An 18,950-nucleotide genomic window follows, 5' to 3' on the forward strand; every position below is an offset into this window, starting at 1 on the left:
TGTTATCATATATATGTTTTTAATTGTATTATTTGTTTTAATCATTAAGTGACAAATTTCATTATTACATGTAGTTATGATTAAGTAAGATTACGTAATTCATATTAGATCGTTTCTATGTAAATGGTCAGTTGGAGACCATCGGTCAAGCTGTACGGACGCCGTACATTTACAGTGACATTCATTGTGTTTAGTATAGAACATTTATTGGAATTACCATTTGTTTTATCTTTCTGGAATATTACCGTTGAACTTTTATTGTAATTAATGTATTGCACTTTTGGAGAAGTTATATATAAACCATCGTAAAGCTTAACTTAGTTTTGTTGACTTTAGACAGTGACTTTCCCCCCAGAATTCCAAATATAACAGGAACGACGAAAACCCCTGTTATATATATTGCCGAACATTCTATAATCAAGGATATGTACAAATCCTTGCTATAATATAATAAATCGCGTCGCCAATATCACCACAATTACATAAATTACAAATACAATCTTCTCCTAAATATTTGGCATCTAACAATTTCAATAGGAAATTTTGAGTCGAAACTGAAGTACCAAATCTACAAAAAGAATCACTATTTTTTGTAGTAGTAGGCGTCTAAAACTAAACTGTTTATAATCTTTTTTTTCTCTCCTAAATTAAATGAAACTCTTGAAATAATTTAACATTATCTATAGACAGCTTACAATTTCAAATCTTTTTAGAAGTATATGAGTGTATAGTAATAATTTGTTCATTAACCCCCCTTTTTTCTTCTATAAAATTACATTGTAATCGATTTTATTTCCAAATTTGTGTTTGCTAGGATTGACACTTTGAACGTACAACATGCATAAAGTAACAAGTAAAAAGTCACGATTCAGTTTTGGGATATTTTTTTCTTTGAATAAACTTAATTTTAAGAACGTTTCAGTATTTTTCTGAAATATTTTTAAAAGGAAACGGACTTGTAAACAAAATTTATTTTTGAATATTAATATTGAACAATGATTGTTAAGAAAACAATCTGCCAAAGTGGTTTGGTAATTAACTGGCTTCATGCTGTCAAAAATGTCTCCTTTTTATAAGTTTTTGAAAAAAAAACTATTTGAAGGCGAATTGATCATTTCCTCAACTATCTATAAATAAAGGTAATTCGTCAAGAACTTTCTCTCATATATTTAAACAATTGTAAAATAATTAATTTAAACTTTTGTACTGCGACTTTCTGTCCGTTTACCAATACTTATTCCTTGTTAGGTTTTTTCATATCCATTTACGAATACTTATAATGTGATAATTTTCGGAAGCTTTTATCCTATTTTCATACCAAACAACCATGTTACCCGTAGAACGGAGTTAAGTACAAATTTAGGAATTTAGTACTTAAAATTTTCAACAACAAAATTTTATACTTTCATTTACCTGGATTTTGTTCTACGCTTCGAAGCCGCCACCCTGTATCAAACATAGCCAACACCTCGCATGGCGTATTCACGATGTTGAGGGATTGACAATATACAATCAAAGTTAGCAATATACAGCAAGTAAGTAATTGGGTGTTGAATGCCAGTAGATCTGAATTTGTAAATTGAATTTAACCTGTTTAGAATGTGTATTGTTGAATTGTTTAATAAAATTACACACATATGATAATCCAGTCTGATATGCATAAAACCACTTTAAGTTCAAAGTATCAATGAAACTGGGTCTGCATGAAAAAATGACTTATCACATAATACCAGAACCTATGTTTACTGTTAGATGATAAGAAAATATAGCTGTAGGCCTAGTTTACAAATTATTTATTCTTTTAATTTCTATTTGACTGTCTGGGTGCTTCTTATGTGTTTTAAATGTTTGCGTTTTGTATGCTATAGTTAAGTTTTATAGACTGTTGTACGTCATTTGGTCGTTTTTAAGTTTTTGCCATGGCGTTGTCAGTATGTCTTCGACTTATAAGTTTTATATAATCTGCATCTCTTGTGCTGTATTTTAAAATGTATCTTTACACATTCATCAATACACCAAAAAATATGAATAAAGCTTTCGTATATATAAAAATAAGGAGATGTGGTATGATTGGTAATGAAACAACTATCCGGGATATTTTGAGACAAAGTGCACGTATTAGTAGTCAGCCGAAACCACTAAGCGTTTTGCATCCATACGTTGTTTTTTTTTTTCGGGATACTGACTGCATAGTATTTTATCAATGTACTAGTTAATGTTCTCGAGGGATGACCCTATTACAGAGACATATATACACATATGTGTATATATGTCTCTGCCCTATTACGTGTCAGTAACCTCCTCGACTCGGTTCATTTTACGGCGGCTAATTTTTGTCTTAAGAATAAACATAATTGATAAGTTTCTTTCCCCTGCATTCCTCGATCGCACTTGTAAATAGCACATTGGCCTCAAGACATTGGTACACTATACGTTACAACTCTTGCCGTCAGTACTCAAAATTGGAAAAATATTAAATAAGAAGGTATAGAAAATTATTGCACACACACTATTACCAACCACAGACATGATGTTTTTCTCAATTGGCCTAAATCGTTATTCCGCAATACAACGAGGGTGATGAAAAGAATCTGAAAACCCACCACTTTGAACATAGGCACCGACATGCTGTGAATTTGAAAAATTCCCAAATGAATAACTATGCATTACTTTTCTACTGTAAAGTTTTATTAAATACACATTTGATTTGAAATGGCATATCAGAGAGATATATAAACATATATCATAGGCTGATCCAAGGGAGGGGGAGGCTTGGGGGCCCGGGCCCCTCCTTTCTTAGGAAAAATTTGGTTGATTATATAGGGAATCACTGAAGCATGACTGGAGCTGGCCCTCCCTTATGAAAAGTTCTGGATCCACCACTGTATATTCATAAAAAAACCTAACAAATTATCCAAAAGATGAATAAATAGTCTTTAAGGACTCCAGGAGTCAATTTCACAAAAATACTTACGACTAAGATTGATTATAAGTATACTTGAGTCGGTTTTACAAAAAAAAAACTTACAAGTAATCGTAAGTATACTGTATTGTACATGACTTAATGACTATCAATATTATTTGTAAGTTTTTTTGTGAAACTGCTGAATTGTTTTTCCATGCTTATGGTACATCTAAGTTGTAAGCTTTTTTTAAAACCACCTCAAGGGTATAATGTCTGCTTGCCCATAGAATCCGTTTGCCCTATTTTTATCAAAAATGAACTATATTGATATTAATAGTATAAAGGTTAAATAATTTATTCATACATTTTTAATTGACTAGAATTATTGAGGAATTTAAACCATTCCTATTTTTAAAAAGTGACAAAAATAAAATTTATATATAACAGGGTGATACGAATGAGAAAAACTCAAGAAATTGTTTTCAATTAAGATAAATACATGCAGTTAATAATGGTTTTCAGTTGTTTTTTAAAGCAGAGGCAGATTTAGTGGGGGGGGGGGGGGGGGGGGGGGGGGGGGGGGGGGGGTATTTGGGGCCCCCTTTTCTTGAATGAAAAAATTGGTTGATTATATAGGGAATCACTGAAGCATGACAGGAGCAGGCCCCCTCTTAGCTTTAGGCAGTCACTTATGAAAATTTCTGGATCGGCCACTGTAAAATCGTCTTCAGTTGTATTATATTAAAAACTGTATACCTGTATTCTATAGTGCAAATCAAAGGAAAATAATGTAAATTATCTGGTAGTAGCAATACAATATAAATATTATTCAAAAATAAACATTATACATCAAGATAACAAAATAAAATTTAAAATCAGGGCGAATGGACCCTGGACAAACAGATATTAACTTATTCAGGCTAACAAGTAATTAAGGTTGAATATGAATCAGGGCGAACGGACCTGGATCCAAACTCCAGTAGGGTAACTCCTATAGGTCAAAAGTTCATGTTTATAAATTTCGTCAGGTCACCAGTACCTCACTAATCAAAATGAAACAACATGTTACAGACAATTTACATCTTTAATTTCAACATAATTTAGGTTATAAATATCTTTCTTCTACATTTTTGGATAAATACTCAATTATCCGGCAAATTCCAAGTTGAAACTTCTTCAGCAGGCCTATCCCCACCAGAGACCAAACGATGCACAAGTTAGGTATAGGTAACGATATGAATGCAACAATGAGCAAAAGCCATACCATCTAGCTGGCTATAAAAGTCTTTGAATAATAATAATAAATATAAAATAAATCAAACAAGGAATTTAATGGTTAATTTGGGCAACTGTTTTGAATTTAAAAAAAAGCTTTAACAATGTTAATTTTTGTGTGCATTTATTGTTGCTAATTTTGAATAATGGACAAACATGTGAGATTGATTATTGTGATTTAAGAAAAACCTGCATACATAAAATTGAAAATGGAAATGGGGAATATGTCAAAGAGACAACAACCCAACCAAAGAGAAGACAACAGCCGAAGGCCACCAATAGGTCTTCAACACGGCAAGAAAATCCCGCACCCGGAGGTGGTCTTCAGCTCATAAATATGTATCAGATATAAGAATTCAATACAGCTCTCAGTCGCATTAAATAATAAAAACCTCACAATAAGTTCTGAAAATCAGAATGAACAGTATTGTAAGATTCTCAAAGTGTACACATCATGCACATGGAGTTATGAAACTTAAATTAATCATGCTAATTTAACATGTTAAAGATTGGCATTCAACTTGGAGTAGCCTTATGGCATTGTATAGTGTAATGAATTCAGGGGATAATGGCACTACCTCTTTGATTTTAAAGTCCTCAGAATCAATCTTTAATATTAATATGCATACTCTTGTACAAAGGAATATAAGTATGCAATAGACATATAAAAAAATAAGAGGTATCCATGCTATACATTTATGACAAGATCTTAATCAAGTATTAATTTTGGTTTGTTTAAATATTTCGGATGTTAGTATGACTATGACGTCCTTTTTTGTGATGATGTTTTCGTTTAAATTTGGAAAAATTGTTTGTACCAACAAAAATAAATACACGAAGTTATTTCAGAATTATGTGTTTATCATTTTTTTTTATGTTTAGGTTGCCAGCAAGATGAAAAGAACAATGCAGTTCAAAAGTTAAAATGTGGATAAGCTGATGTACAAGGTCCTACTTTTGCAGATTTTCATAATTTGCATGAATGAATTTGAAGTTTATATCATGGAGGGCAGAGAAAGAAAAGAAACACTTCAATTTTCCTGCTTCTGAAGGATAAATGTAAAACATCTTGTTCGGTAAGTTTCATGCTCTGTTTTGATACTGTTTGTGCATCCATCTGTCTTTCTCTAAATTATATTCACTTAAAGTTTTTGGTTACAGTTCACCATGAACTTCAATTAGTAACTTGTGGTTTTACATGTATATACTCAAAATTTAGTACTTTAAAATGTTCATGTATTTTTGTCGAGCCTGCGACTTTTGTCGCAGAAAGCTCGACATAGGGATAGTGATCCGGTGGCAGCTACGGCGGTGGCGTTAGCTAACTTCCTAAAAGCTTTATATTTTAGAAGGTGGAAGACCTGGATGCTTCATACTTTGTATATAGATGCCTCATGATACCAATTCTGTCTGTCACATGTCCATTATCCTTGACCTCATTTTCATGGTTCAGTGGCTACTTGAAAACAAAAGTTCAGATTTTTTGTAATGTTAATTTCTCTCTTATTATGAGTAATAGGATAACTATATTTGGTGTGTGCGTACCTTGCAAGGTCCTCATGCTCGTCAGAGAGTTTTCACTTGACCTAGACCTCATTTCATGGATCAGTGAACAAGAACTTAGTCTTAGATGCATGATTTTTTATATTAGTTGTTAGTGGCTTTGAACTAGCTGTCAGTAACTGCGAGTACTCTCAGATCTGTACTTAGTGTCTTTTTGTTGTTTGGATGTACAAGTACCACTTGTATTTGTAGTATTTGTATTTTTATCCATCTGATGAGTTAAGCCTCTTTCAACTGATTTTTATAGTTTGTTCTTATGTTGTACTGTTACACCACTGTCCCAGGTTAGGGGGAGGGTTGGGATCCCGCTAACATGTTTAACCCCGCCACATTCTGTATGTATGTGCTTGTCCCAAGTCAGGAGCCTGTAATTCAGTGGTTGTCGTTTGTTTATGTGTTACATATTTGTTTTTCGTTCATTTTTATACACCCGTTTACGGGACGTATTATGGTATTTACCATTTCTGAGTTTTGAGGTTTTATTCATTAAAAAAGGGGGGATTTTCCAGTTTTCGGACAATAACTCAAAAACAATTTCACTAATTTGCATGAAACTTGTTTGAATTGTTTATATCTATTGATGTGAGCTCCCTTTAGTTTCTTATAAATTTCAGGTTTTCTGTTTCCGAGTTTTGGGGTTTTATTCATTAAAAAAGGGGGGATTTTCAGTTTTCGGACAATAACTCAAAAACAATTTCACCAATTTGCAAGAAACTTTGGTGAATTGTTTTTTTCTATTGACATGAGCTCCCTTTTGATTTTTACAAATTTTAGACTATACATTTCCGATTTATGGGGTTTTATTCATTACAAAAAGGGGGATTTTCCAGTTTTCGGACAATAACTCAAAAATGCTTTCAGCTTTTTTAGCTCACCCGGGCCCAAAGGGCCCCATGTGAACTTATGCCATCACTTGGCGTCCCTCGTCGTCATCGTCTGTCATCGTAAACTATTTCAAAAGTCTTCTCCTCTGAAACTACTGGGCCAAATACCTTCAAACTTTAAATAAATGTTCCTAAGGGTATCTAGTTTATAAATTGTATCCAAAGTTTTGATCAATTGACAAACATGGCAGCCATGGCTAAAAATAGAACATAGGGGTCAAATGCAGTTTTTGGCTTATATCTCAAAAACTAAAGCTTTTAGAGCAAATCTGACATGGGGTAAAATTGTTCAATTGGTCAAGATCTAGCAGCTTTGAAATTTTCAGACGAATCGAACAACCCATTGTTGGGTTGCTGCCACCGAATTGGTAGTTTTAACAAAATTTTGCAGTTTTTTGTTATTATTTTGAATATAATAATAGATATATACAAACTGTAAGCAGCAATAATGTTCAGCAAAGTAAGATCTACAAAAAAGTTAAATGACCATAATTGTCAATTGACCCCTTAAGGAGTTATTGCCCTTTAAAGACAATTTTACACAATTTGTTCATCAAGTTTGCTAACATTTAAAAATCTTCTCCTCTGAAACTACTTGGCCAATTACCTTCAAACTTTAAGTAAATGTTCTTTAGGGTATCTTGTTTATAAATTGTATCCGAATTTTGTATCCATAGACAAACATGGCTGCCATGGCTAAAAATAGAACATGAGGATCAAATGCAGTTTTTGGCTTATATCTCAAAAACTAAATCTTTTAGAGCAAATGTGACATGGGGTAAAATTGTTTAATTGGTCAAGATCTATTAGCCCTGAAATTATCAGACAAATCGAACAACCCTTTGTTTGGTTGCTTCCACCGAATTGGTAGTTTTAACAAAATTTTGCAGTTTTTTGTTATTATTTTGAATATTATTATAGATATATATAAACTATAAGCAGCAATAATGTTCAGCAAAGTAAGATCTACAAAAAAGTTAATATGACCAAAATTGTCAATTGACCCCTCAAGGAGTTATTGCCCTTTAAAGACAATTTTACACAATTTGTTCATCAAGTTTGCTAACATTTAAAAATCTTCTCTGAAATACAGGTGAGCAATTCAGGCTCTTGAGAGCCTCTTGTTTATGAAACTTTGGTAAATTGTTTATATCTATTTTTGTAAGCTCCCTTTTGATTTTTATAAATTTTTGATTTTACATTTCCAAGTTATAAAATTTTATTTGTTTATAGTCTGACAACAGATTTACTAAGTATTGCGCAACAGCACAGTGTATTGCACAATAGCAAGAAATCTTTAATTGAATATAAATTCATTTTATATAACAATTTCAAGTTCTTTGACTACATTTTAATATTCAGAAACCTATAATATGTCAAATATTTAATTACATTCCAAATTCAGACCTGTAGCTTGAATATTGTGTCCATTTTTGCCCCAACTGTTTAGGGTTGGACCTCTGCGGGCGTATCCAGCTGCGCTCAGCAAAGCAGTTTATTTGTACATAAATTAGGCCGTTAGTTTTCTCGTTTGAATTGTTTTACATTGTCATTTCGGGACCATTTATAGCTGACTGTGTGGTATGGGCTTTGCTCATTGTTGAAGGCCTTACGGTGACCTATAGTTGTTAATTTCTGTTTCATTTGGTCTCTTGTGGAGAGTTGTCTCATTGGCAATCATACCACATCTTCTTTTTTATATTTAAGGTTAAGTTTTGGTGGCCAAGTCCATATCTCAGATACTATAAGCAATAGGTCTATTATATTCGGTGTATGGAAAGACTGTAAGAGGTACATGACCAACTGGCAGGTGTCATCTGACCTTGACCTCATTTTCATGGTTCAGTGGTTATAGTAAAGTTTTTGTGTTTTGGTCTGTTTTTCTTATACTGTATGCAACAGGTCTACTATATTTGGTGTATGGAATGATTGTAAGGTGTACATGTCTAGCTGGCAGGTGTCATCTGACCTTGACCTCATTTTCATGGTTCAGTATTCAAAGTTAAATTTTTGAGTTTTGGTCTTTTTTTCTAATACTAAATGCAATAGGTCAACTATATTTGGTGTATGGAAACATTTTATGATGTACATGTCAGTCTTGCAGGTTTTATTTGACATTGACCTCATTTTCACGGTTCATTGCTCAGTGTTAAGTTTTTGTGTTATGGTCTGTTTTTCTTAATCTATAAGCAATAGGTCAACTATATGTGTTGTATGGAAGGATTGTAAGCTGTACATGTCTGCCTGGCATGGTTCTTCTGACCTTCACCTCATTTCCATGGTTCATTGGTCAGTGTTTACTTTTCTTGGTTAAGTCTGCTTCTTAGAAACTATAAGCAATAGGTCAACTGTACTGTAAATTCAGAAATTATTGCGTGCATTTATTATTGAGATTTTGTCATTTTGGACTAAAATATGATTTAAATTATTGCGATAATGAGAAAAATCCTGTATAATTCATATAAAAAATTTCAAAATGCGTATTTAAATTATTGCAATTATAACCTTTTTTCGCAATAATAAAAACATCGAATAATTTCTGAATTTACAGTATTTAGTATATTGAATGGTTGTAAGGCAGTGTAAGGTGTACATGTATTTCTTGTCGGGTTTATATGACCTTGAACTCATTTTCTTGGATCATGTTGAGTTTATGTGATAGTTGTAGTAAAGCTTTATATTTAGGACTATCAACATGATATCAATGATTAGTAAAGAAGGCGCAACATTTCAGCGTGTGCACTCTTGTTTATACATTATACACCACATTTACTGTTTTTACCCTGATTTTATGGATCACTTAACATAGAAATGTCATAATGTGAAATTATAGTACATTCTTAGGATAAAGTTTTAGGTTAAGGTACATAGCTTACCATGAAGTTGAATTTCATACACATGTTCATTATGTGGTGAACTTTTAAATTCAGTGCCAAACTAAGATTTTGAGCCTGATTACATGATTGACTAGACATTGACACATGCTAGTGTTTGCCAGGCATGGTGTCCTGTACTAGGAATTTGTCCTGTACTAAGAACTTTAATAGTACTCGCTGAGTATGGAGTTTTTATGAAATTTTTGCATGACATCCTGTCAACTGCTTGTTGATCATGTTTATACATCATGTACATGTCTTAAAATTAATATCTGACACATTGGTGTTTTGTGAACTTGAAAATACGTTATTTGATAGAATAATAATATTTTGAGATTATCAAAATATAAAATATCCCATTTTTACTATTAATAATCAAGTATTAAAAAAAGAAAATTTAGGATATATGTATAACCATATATAAAAATGAGACAGCAACCGAACAACACAAAAATAAGAAAAAAAAACAATATAATTTTTTGTATCAATGTTATAATTTCCAACATGTCCAAAGAATTCAAGGTATTTTCTCATTGAAATAAAACACAAGTGGAACTCTTTCAGAACTTCAGAAGCTTAAATATGTTTTGTTTGTTGGCGTTTTGTATAATATATTGCAAATTCTTGTGAAAAATGGAATGTTATTGTAATTGCCTAAAGTTTAAACATTGATCTATATATATATATATATATATAACAGGGGAAAATACCCAAATGTTATAAAGAAGAATACATAAATTGATTGTTATATAATATTAAAATAGGAAGATGTGGTATATTGCTAATTTGACAACTCTCCATCAGAGACCAAAGGATGTAGGATGTTAGCAACTGATGACACTGGACAACCTACAACAATCAGTAGCATAGCTATTTTTATTGAAAATCATATGTTATTGCTACATGTACAATTTTTTAGTATCCGTAACTTGGGATTTTATTGGTTCTTTTTCAGAAGGATTGAAATTCATCAATTAGAATAAAAGGAGAAAACACAGAAACAAGACCAGAATAAATTCAAAGACAAAAGTCAGATCAGTTATTATTTTCATCACTAAGTCAATGAATTGAAGTTCTATTAATTATCTAAAGTCAAAAGATATTAAAACCACAATAATGACAATGTTCTGTGTTGAATGGCCAAAAAGTGGACTATACATTATGATCACACAATGCTGGATGATAAGAAACTATTAATTTTTTGGGTGGAGGGATATCCTGAAAAAAAATAGATTTATGTAAAAAGCTACTAGTATGTTAAGCCTAGTAAAAGAGTTTTCATTGATTTCAAATGGGAAAAAATTGTGTTTCAAATAATTATTCTAGAATTCATAAATAAACATATATTGATACTTACATTATCTACTTTGTTGTTTAAAAGTTTAGTTTTGAACAGTTATAGAACAATATAATTGCATTAACATTTCCAAGGAAAAAAAGATATACAACTAAAAAGATTCATCTTAAAACAATTTACTACCAAACAGAATTCATTGTAACATACACATTACTGTATATTTATAATTTGAATCTCATAGGATTTTATTTCGTCCCATGGGATATTAAAAATCCCATGGGATAATTATAGTCCCATGGGATTTTTTTTGTCCCATGGGACAACAAATATCCCATGGGACTACAATTATCCCATGGGACCCCAAAAAATCCTATGGGATTTAACCAAAATCCCATGGGATAATTGTCAATCCCATGGGATTTGCCTTATCCAATGGGATATTGAAAATCCCATGTTTTTCTAAGTCAAATTACAAAATATATATAATAATAACAGCAGAAAACCAATGAATTTATTGAATCCCATGTAATTCCGCACATTTTGGTTATATACACGACACTGTAGCTGTAAGGAGAGGCGGCGGCGGATTTGCAAATGAGTGTTTTGCAAATTAAAAGTGTCCAGTGTTTAAAGTTTGAGAACAGAAACGACAGCTTTAGCTTATTTTCATTTATAAAAGGGCATAACTCAAGAACGGTAACAGTGACGCTACCCAATTTATAACTTGATCTGTGTTTTGTGGTGATAAGCATTTCGTGTAAGTTTTAAAACATTTGGTTAATGCATACTAAAGTTAGAGAACGGAAACCAATTTTTGGGACTTTCTGGACGGACGGGAGAGACAGGTCGGACGGACATGGGTAACATTTAACGCTACGTCAGGGCAGAACAACAGGTCAGTAAAACAGTGACATGCCTTTCCGAAAGTTACAACATTTGCCAGCTTTTGTATATGCCGTATTCATATTGTATACATCAGGTATGAAAAGATGTAATAGGACTGTGTTCAAGCCTTATATTGTGTATACATCTTAAATGGTGTCAAGCGAATTGTATTTTTATCAAATGCATAATTAGATATTTGAACCTAATACTTTATTTTCTTTAAAAAGACGGCAAATAAATATTTTGAAATTAGCAAGTTGCCATACAGTTGAAAACAAGTTGCCATACAGTAAATTTGTCAACATGAGCAAATTGCCGTACCCTAGACTTTATTTTTTATGGTCTATATTCTTTAAAAACGTTCATTTTGACAACAAATTTCAGTAAATATGATGCCAAACTATAATAATTTAAAAAAGTGTCTGGAAAAATAATGAAAAACAGTTGAATATCTTGCCAATGGGGCGACAGAGGACAATCGACATCGAAATTTTCAGGTACTAAGTGGCAAGTTCTTGAGTATAACACAAAATCTTGTCTTAATTTTGTACTTATCGACCTAATAATTTAAAGAATTATATATCAGAAAATCATTTCTTAAACGGTACCCTCGTCAAATCAGAAGAAATGCTTTAAATTGAATGAATTCTTACCTTGTTTACTTTTTTTTCCATTTCTTTCCGCTTCGTTAGTACCCAATTTCCGGTGGCGATGATACACAGTGAATTCATAGTAATATGAAATTTTCTTTAATAAAGCTAATCGACCATTCTTTTCTTTGTAATTTTTACAGGATACAATAATTTCCATCTCCCCCGCTACAAATTTTATTTTTTTGTTAGCATATTCTAATTGCAATTTTGACTGTGGTCAGTTCTGTGGATACTTTGTTTTTTGTCTAGATGACACCACTAATCCGGACTTTCTCTTGTTCTTTCTGTACTTCTTTTTTATGCTCCTTGTAAAACTTTCCGACTCAGAACTTGAATCTTTGCTATCGGAAAGGGAACTTTTAGAAATAGTATCTGAACTCTTTAACTTATGTTTGTGTTTTTTACTGCGAGTCTTCCGTTTCTCTTTTGACAAAACAGAACTTTCACTGTCTGAATCTTCCGAGCTGAAACAACTCGTTTGACTAGAATCAGATATTAACTGATACCCCTGTAATTGATCATGTACAGCCTTTAATAATTTTTTGTTGGATCTTAAGTCATCTATATCAAAGTTTTTCTTGATTAAAGATTTACCTGAATCTTTCTTTTTCTGTGACCTCTTTTCTTTCTCCTTTTTATTGCCTTTCTTCCCTTCAACCATGCCACCGATCGCCACGTCATGTTTCTTTAACTCCTCCAACTCCGCCTTCCCTCGTTCTAACTGCTCCTTCAATTTTTTACTACGCATCTTCTTTTTAATCAACTCCTTCTCTTTTAAAACCAATTCTTCCTTCTCGTCAAACGAATCGAGACCACCGGACACTATTTCTTTAACTTCACTCATGTCGCCCTCTGCCGGAAAATATGCGGACGTTAACAAACCAGTCGGCCTTGAACTTGTCACTTTCACTGGAGAACCTAATGGGGAAAACAGCCCAGAACCATGAAGGTCTTCCTCCGACGAAGAATTCGGAGCACCAGAAATACCAGTATTGTGCAAAGAATGATAGTTAATGCGTTGAACCTTTCGTGTATCGTACGGCATTACAACCGCATCATAAAGGTTGGGAGAAAATGAACATTCTATCCTTCTGCCAACTTCCAACTGTGTAGATATCAGCGTGGACACCACAATGCATAGAGCACTAACCAACATGGATGCAAACCAAACCATAAATTAAACGTGTTGAATTGACCAGTAAACTAATTGAAATGACAAGGGAATATGAAATTTGCCAGAAGTGAACAGATATTTCTATCAACCAATCAGAGGAGATTAAAATACGAACGATAAATTATGCATACAAACAGGTAACGAGTTATGTCGAAAGTATCCGAGATGGAATTAAGCATTTTTAATTAATTAAAAATTTACCAATTAGGTTAGATGTCTAAAAACTACCATAATCTCCTGGACATATCAAAACATTGGTGCTTCCTAATTATACTTTTTTCCCTGGAAGAGTCGAAATTCCGGAATTAACCAAAGTTCAGTTTAAAGTTCCGTTTGGTGCATCCTTTTGTTGATTTTTCTTCCATATATTAATTCCGCCCCATAAAAATGTTTGGAATTGGGAAAACTTAACGTGGATGGGAATGAGGGCCAAGAATAGGTGGTGTGCGTCTTATCAAAATTTTAGTACACACACTGGCCTTAAATTGGGATAATGATGTGGCACACATAAGAGAAGTTATCTCAAGAATAAATACATGCTAACTTTAAAAATACAGAAGAGCATACACATATCAATCACGGTATATAGAATGCATCCAGTGACTCCTAGTATTTTTTAATTAAAATGGAAAAGTTTACAGCAATAACATTTTTTATCAAGGGGGCCTCGGTGGAGCTGCTAATCACCCATTTTAAAAGTTAAATTAAAAATTTCAAAGATCGCGAATTGGTCAGATCTTTTGCTCGCCAGCTCAAAGGTACCAAATTTGGGGTGAATGAACAGATCCCAAATGAGGTTAATGACCGCCGCAAACTTCTTTGGCCATATTATAAGGAGGCAAAAAAACAAGGACAGAAAACGCACTTTAAACGAGACAAGTTGTTTATTAACGGCGAAGAAATTGGACCCCCTACTGATCGTCACATGGAAACAGACAATAGACAACGACATGAAACAGAAGGTGAACCATCCCGCCGAGGTCCTCAACAGAACAACGACCGTACCCGTGGAGCCCCTCACAGACGTGAAAGACGAAGATAGGTAAACCGTGGAGGTTTAACGGACAATTTAAATGATAGTTTAAATCACTCAGATGGAACTGGCTCTCGCACTAACACTGGTATTAATTCTAATCATGTAAATAAAGATATTGTTCATTTATTGTCATTAAATGTTTGTGGATTAAAACGGAAACTACTGTATCAAGAATTTAGGGATTTATTAAACTGTAATGATTTATAATGTCTTACTGAAACAAAATTGGACGATTTAGATGAAATTAGTTTTGAAGATTTTACCTTTCATTATAAAAACAGGAAAAAATTTACTAGCTTTAGATCAGGTGGGATAGCTTTAGGCTATAGATCACAATATGCAAAATTTATTCATTGCATAGAAACAGATTGTCCTTTTGTTTTATGGTTTAGAGTGGATCGTACATTATTAAGAACAGAAGATGATATAATTATGGGTATAGTGTATATCCCGCCTGAAAATACTCGTTATACGTCTGAAAATGCGATGTCAGAAATTGAAATAGAATTACTTGAATTACAAAAGAATAGTAATTGTATTTTTCTTCTTGGTGATTTCAAAAGTCGTACTGCAAATGAACAAGATTTTTTAGATATATCTGATTTCGAAGAACATTTAACTGATTTTATAGATGTAAATGAGTTTAATGACATTCATGTCTTAGACCGTGATCTTAATATACTAAGAATACGTAATAGTTCTGATACATATGGAAGAAAATTAATTAATTCAATTTTGTAAAAATAATCACATGTATATTTTAAATGGAAGAGTCGGTAAAGACCGAGTACTTGGTAAACCTACAAGCCGAAGTATTAGTGTAGTAGATTATATATTATGTACTGCTAATATTTTATGCAAAATAGATAATTTCGAAGTTTCTGATTTTTGTAATTTATTCTCAGATAGACACTCTCCTTTGTGCTTGTCTTTAACTGTGAATGGTTTTAATAATACACAATGTGAATGTGAAGTAATTGATGAAAATAATGTACACATTTGTAAATGGAAACATAAAAAGACAATTGAATACAAAAACAACATTGATGTTGATAAAGTAAACGAATTATTGTTAAATGTAATGTCTAAATATGATGATATTAGTTCAGTTGATCAAGGTACTGTAGATGGTATTGTAAGTGATATTACGACTGTACTATTGAGTGCTGCAAAAGACACATTTGGGGTATTTAATAAAAATTCTAAAAACACTGGCGGGAAAGGGAACTTTTCAAACAAAGATTGGTTTAATAAAGACTGTAAAAAAGTTAGACAAGAATTTCGAAAAAACAGAAGACTTTATAAACACTATGGATCTAATTTATTTAAAGAAAGACTTCGACAATCAGAAAAACATTACAAAAAAGTCATGGACGAGAATATCAAACTGTATAATGAAAACTTGCGCACTAAGATGAGACATATGCGATTCAAAAACCCAAGGGAATTTTGGAAAATATGGAATAAAGTAAAGCATAAAAACAATTGTAATATCACCACTGAGTCATTGTTTAACTTTTTTAAAAGAAATAAACAAAAATAATTATGAAGGAGATACTTATGATATTAATAATGATGTTAGCCAAGAATCTTCAAATTCTATGTTAAATGAAAGTATAACAGCTGAAGAAATATTGAAAGCTATAAAAAATATTAAAAATAACAAATCGATATGATTGTAAATGAATACATTTCCTCGTCTATTGATTGTATGATTGATATTTATGTGTATATATTTAATATTATTTTTGATTCGGATATTTTACCCGAGGCATGGATTATAGGTACCGAACCACAAAATTACCGTTCTATTACTCTTTTGTAATGTCTTGGTAAGATTTTTACTTCTATTTTGAACACTAGATTATGTGATTATCTTGATGAATATTCTATTTTACTAGAAAATCAAGCCGGTTTCAGACATGGATATTCAACTACTGATCATTTATTTTCATTATATGCACTATTTGAGTTACTTAGATTAAGGAAGAAAAAACTTTACTGTGCCTTTGTCGACTTTGAAAAGGCCTTTGATTTTATACAAAGAAATTTTTTATTATTTAAACTTTTAGAGAATAATATAAATGGCAAATTTTTCCGTATTATACAAAATATGTACGAAAATGTAAAATCACGCATTATATTTAATGGTGAGAAATCAGAGTTATTTGCTTGTGAAATGGGTGTAAGACAGGGAGAAAATCTTTCTCCTGCTCTTTTTGCAATATTTTTAAATGATTTACAGCATTTTTTTAAGGCAAAGATGTACTTGGTGTTAACTCTATTAGTGATGACCTTGAACACGAGTTGACAGGATTTTTGAAAATATTTATGTTATTATATGCGGATGACACTGTAATGTGTTCCGAGAGTAGTGAAGATCTAAAAAACATGTTAAATGAATTCTGTGATTATTGTGAAAAATAGCAACTCAAAATAAATATTAATAAGACAAAAGTTCTTATATTCTCCAAAGGGAGACAATCCAAAAATATAAATCAATTGCTTTGAAAAGCAATTGTAGACGGTCTTTCCCCGTTCTAAAACATGATTGATTGATATGTGTGTGTGTTTGTTTGTGTTTTTTTGTTTGTTTGTTTTTTTTTCTCTCTTTAAAGGGTCCATATTAGTGTGTTGGTTAAATTTCTATATTTAGTTTGGAAAGTTTTTATTCTATTTCAGGGTCTGCGCGCGTCTTTGTCTCGCGCCAGGTTGTGGCGTCACGTGACAAGGCTTTACAATAGCGAAAACTTAGTATTTTTATTTCTTTTTAGGTGGAGACGTTGGACAGATAACATGTATAGCGACGGAATACACACAATGTATTTCTTTTGTCATTGTAGGTAATTGACGTTTCGATCACAGTTCACGAGCAGTGCATGCTTTGGATTTAATTGATCCTGTGTAACTTTAAAACACGTTTATCGATTATTTTCATACAATGTACATTTTTCAGCACCAGTTTGTAACACAGATTTGTATTTCAATCTAGGAGCGGACATTTTATTGTAGGATTTCACTGAAATTTACGGAACTAGCAAGCGATTTTTACGGCATTGCAATTTCTTTTCTCTAGGAAAATTCTTGAGAGATATCTGCACCACGTTGTTTTATGAAGATGTAATACATGTATACCCTGCTGACTGCAAATTTTGGGGTCAATTGGACATGTAGTTTCAGAGAACATCTGATAACAAGCATGTGGATTTTTTTTTTCAGAACAGATGTAAGAACAATATTAAAAACCAATTGTTCAGAGAACAATTGAAGGTATTTCCACCCGAAACGATATATTTTGATGTGAAAAATATTAAAACTCGGTTAGAAATGTAATTTTCAGCGCCAAATGATAGCTTATTATACGCTGAATATAGTAAAAATATATGGTTTCTATACATTTTTGTTTGAAATAAGGGAGATAATTTGTTACTTCCGGTTTGAAAAGGTCACTTCCGGTATCATTTGATAGTTTACTTGACACTGATTCCAAAAATATATGGTTCTATGTACTTTTACATTAAATATAGACAAGAAATAGCTACTTCCGGTTTACAAAAGGTCATTTCCTGTTGATTTTTTTCAAGGTCATATGGCTTGCAACTTAATGCACAAAGTACCATAGCTTTATCAGGCATACATTAAAAGTTAAAGCAAAGGTCAAAATCTAGAACGTCAAATCAAACTTTGACCGTGACCCCAATTTCACGGTCATGAAACAAGGGCCTCAAATCAAAACACCCTAGGTCTCTACTATATATTGTTAATGAGTTATATTACCATACAGCTAATATTAGATATAAAAGGGGCGAAAACTCCCATTAAATGTCTACGTACCCTTTCAACTAAAATTTACGCGTTACGACATGTCGCAACTAACAATTCTGTAAAAATATTTTGTCGATATCTTATACAATCTCTGAAAATAAGTGATAACAAGCCAAAATCAAAATTTAGAATATGACCTTGACCTTTGACCTTGACCTTATTTTCTTTTTTTTTGGACCGAGGACCTCAAATCAAAAGACCTCAGGTCTCTATAAGTTGTGGTTTTTCAGTTACAAATGCACATCACTTATATCAAATGCATAAGGGGAAATAACTCTCATATGGAGTCTCCGAATAGCTTCGGTCAAAATTAATCAAATCATCCTGAGGATATAACGAGCAATTTGGTAAAATAAATTAGTCGGTTTCTTATGCGGTTGCGACGTATAAGTAATAACAAGAAAAACAGTGTTCAGGGAGATAACTCTTATATGGGAAAGTATTCGGTTACGCGATGTCAGTTTCAAAAGCGTATTAACTGTTCGATATCATATACCATATGTCTAAGCGACATCTTGCGAAACAAAAAAACAGCGAAGTAAAAAAATTAGGCGGAAGAAAAAAAATACTAATCAGA

General features: G+C 32.3%; 1 long non-coding RNA gene across 1 annotated transcript; it reads left to right on the top strand.

The window, feature by feature from the left end:
- Nucleotides 1-1,328: 1,328 nt before the first annotated feature.
- LOC127711557 (uncharacterized) lies at nt 1,329-10,584 on the top strand. Its single transcript, XR_007986785.1, has 3 exons — nt 1,329-1,535; nt 5,063-5,256; nt 10,459-10,584. It is a non-coding gene; the product is annotated as an uncharacterized LOC127711557 (long non-coding RNA).
- The last annotated feature ends 8,366 nt before the right edge of the window (nt 10,585-18,950 follow it).

The sequence above is a fragment of the Mytilus californianus genome, unplaced genomic scaffold (genome assembly GCF_021869535.1).
Source record: "Mytilus californianus isolate M0D057914Y unplaced genomic scaffold, xbMytCali1.0.p SCAF_8, whole genome shotgun sequence".
Lineage (NCBI taxonomy): Eukaryota > Metazoa > Mollusca > Bivalvia > Mytilida > Mytilidae > Mytilus > Mytilus californianus.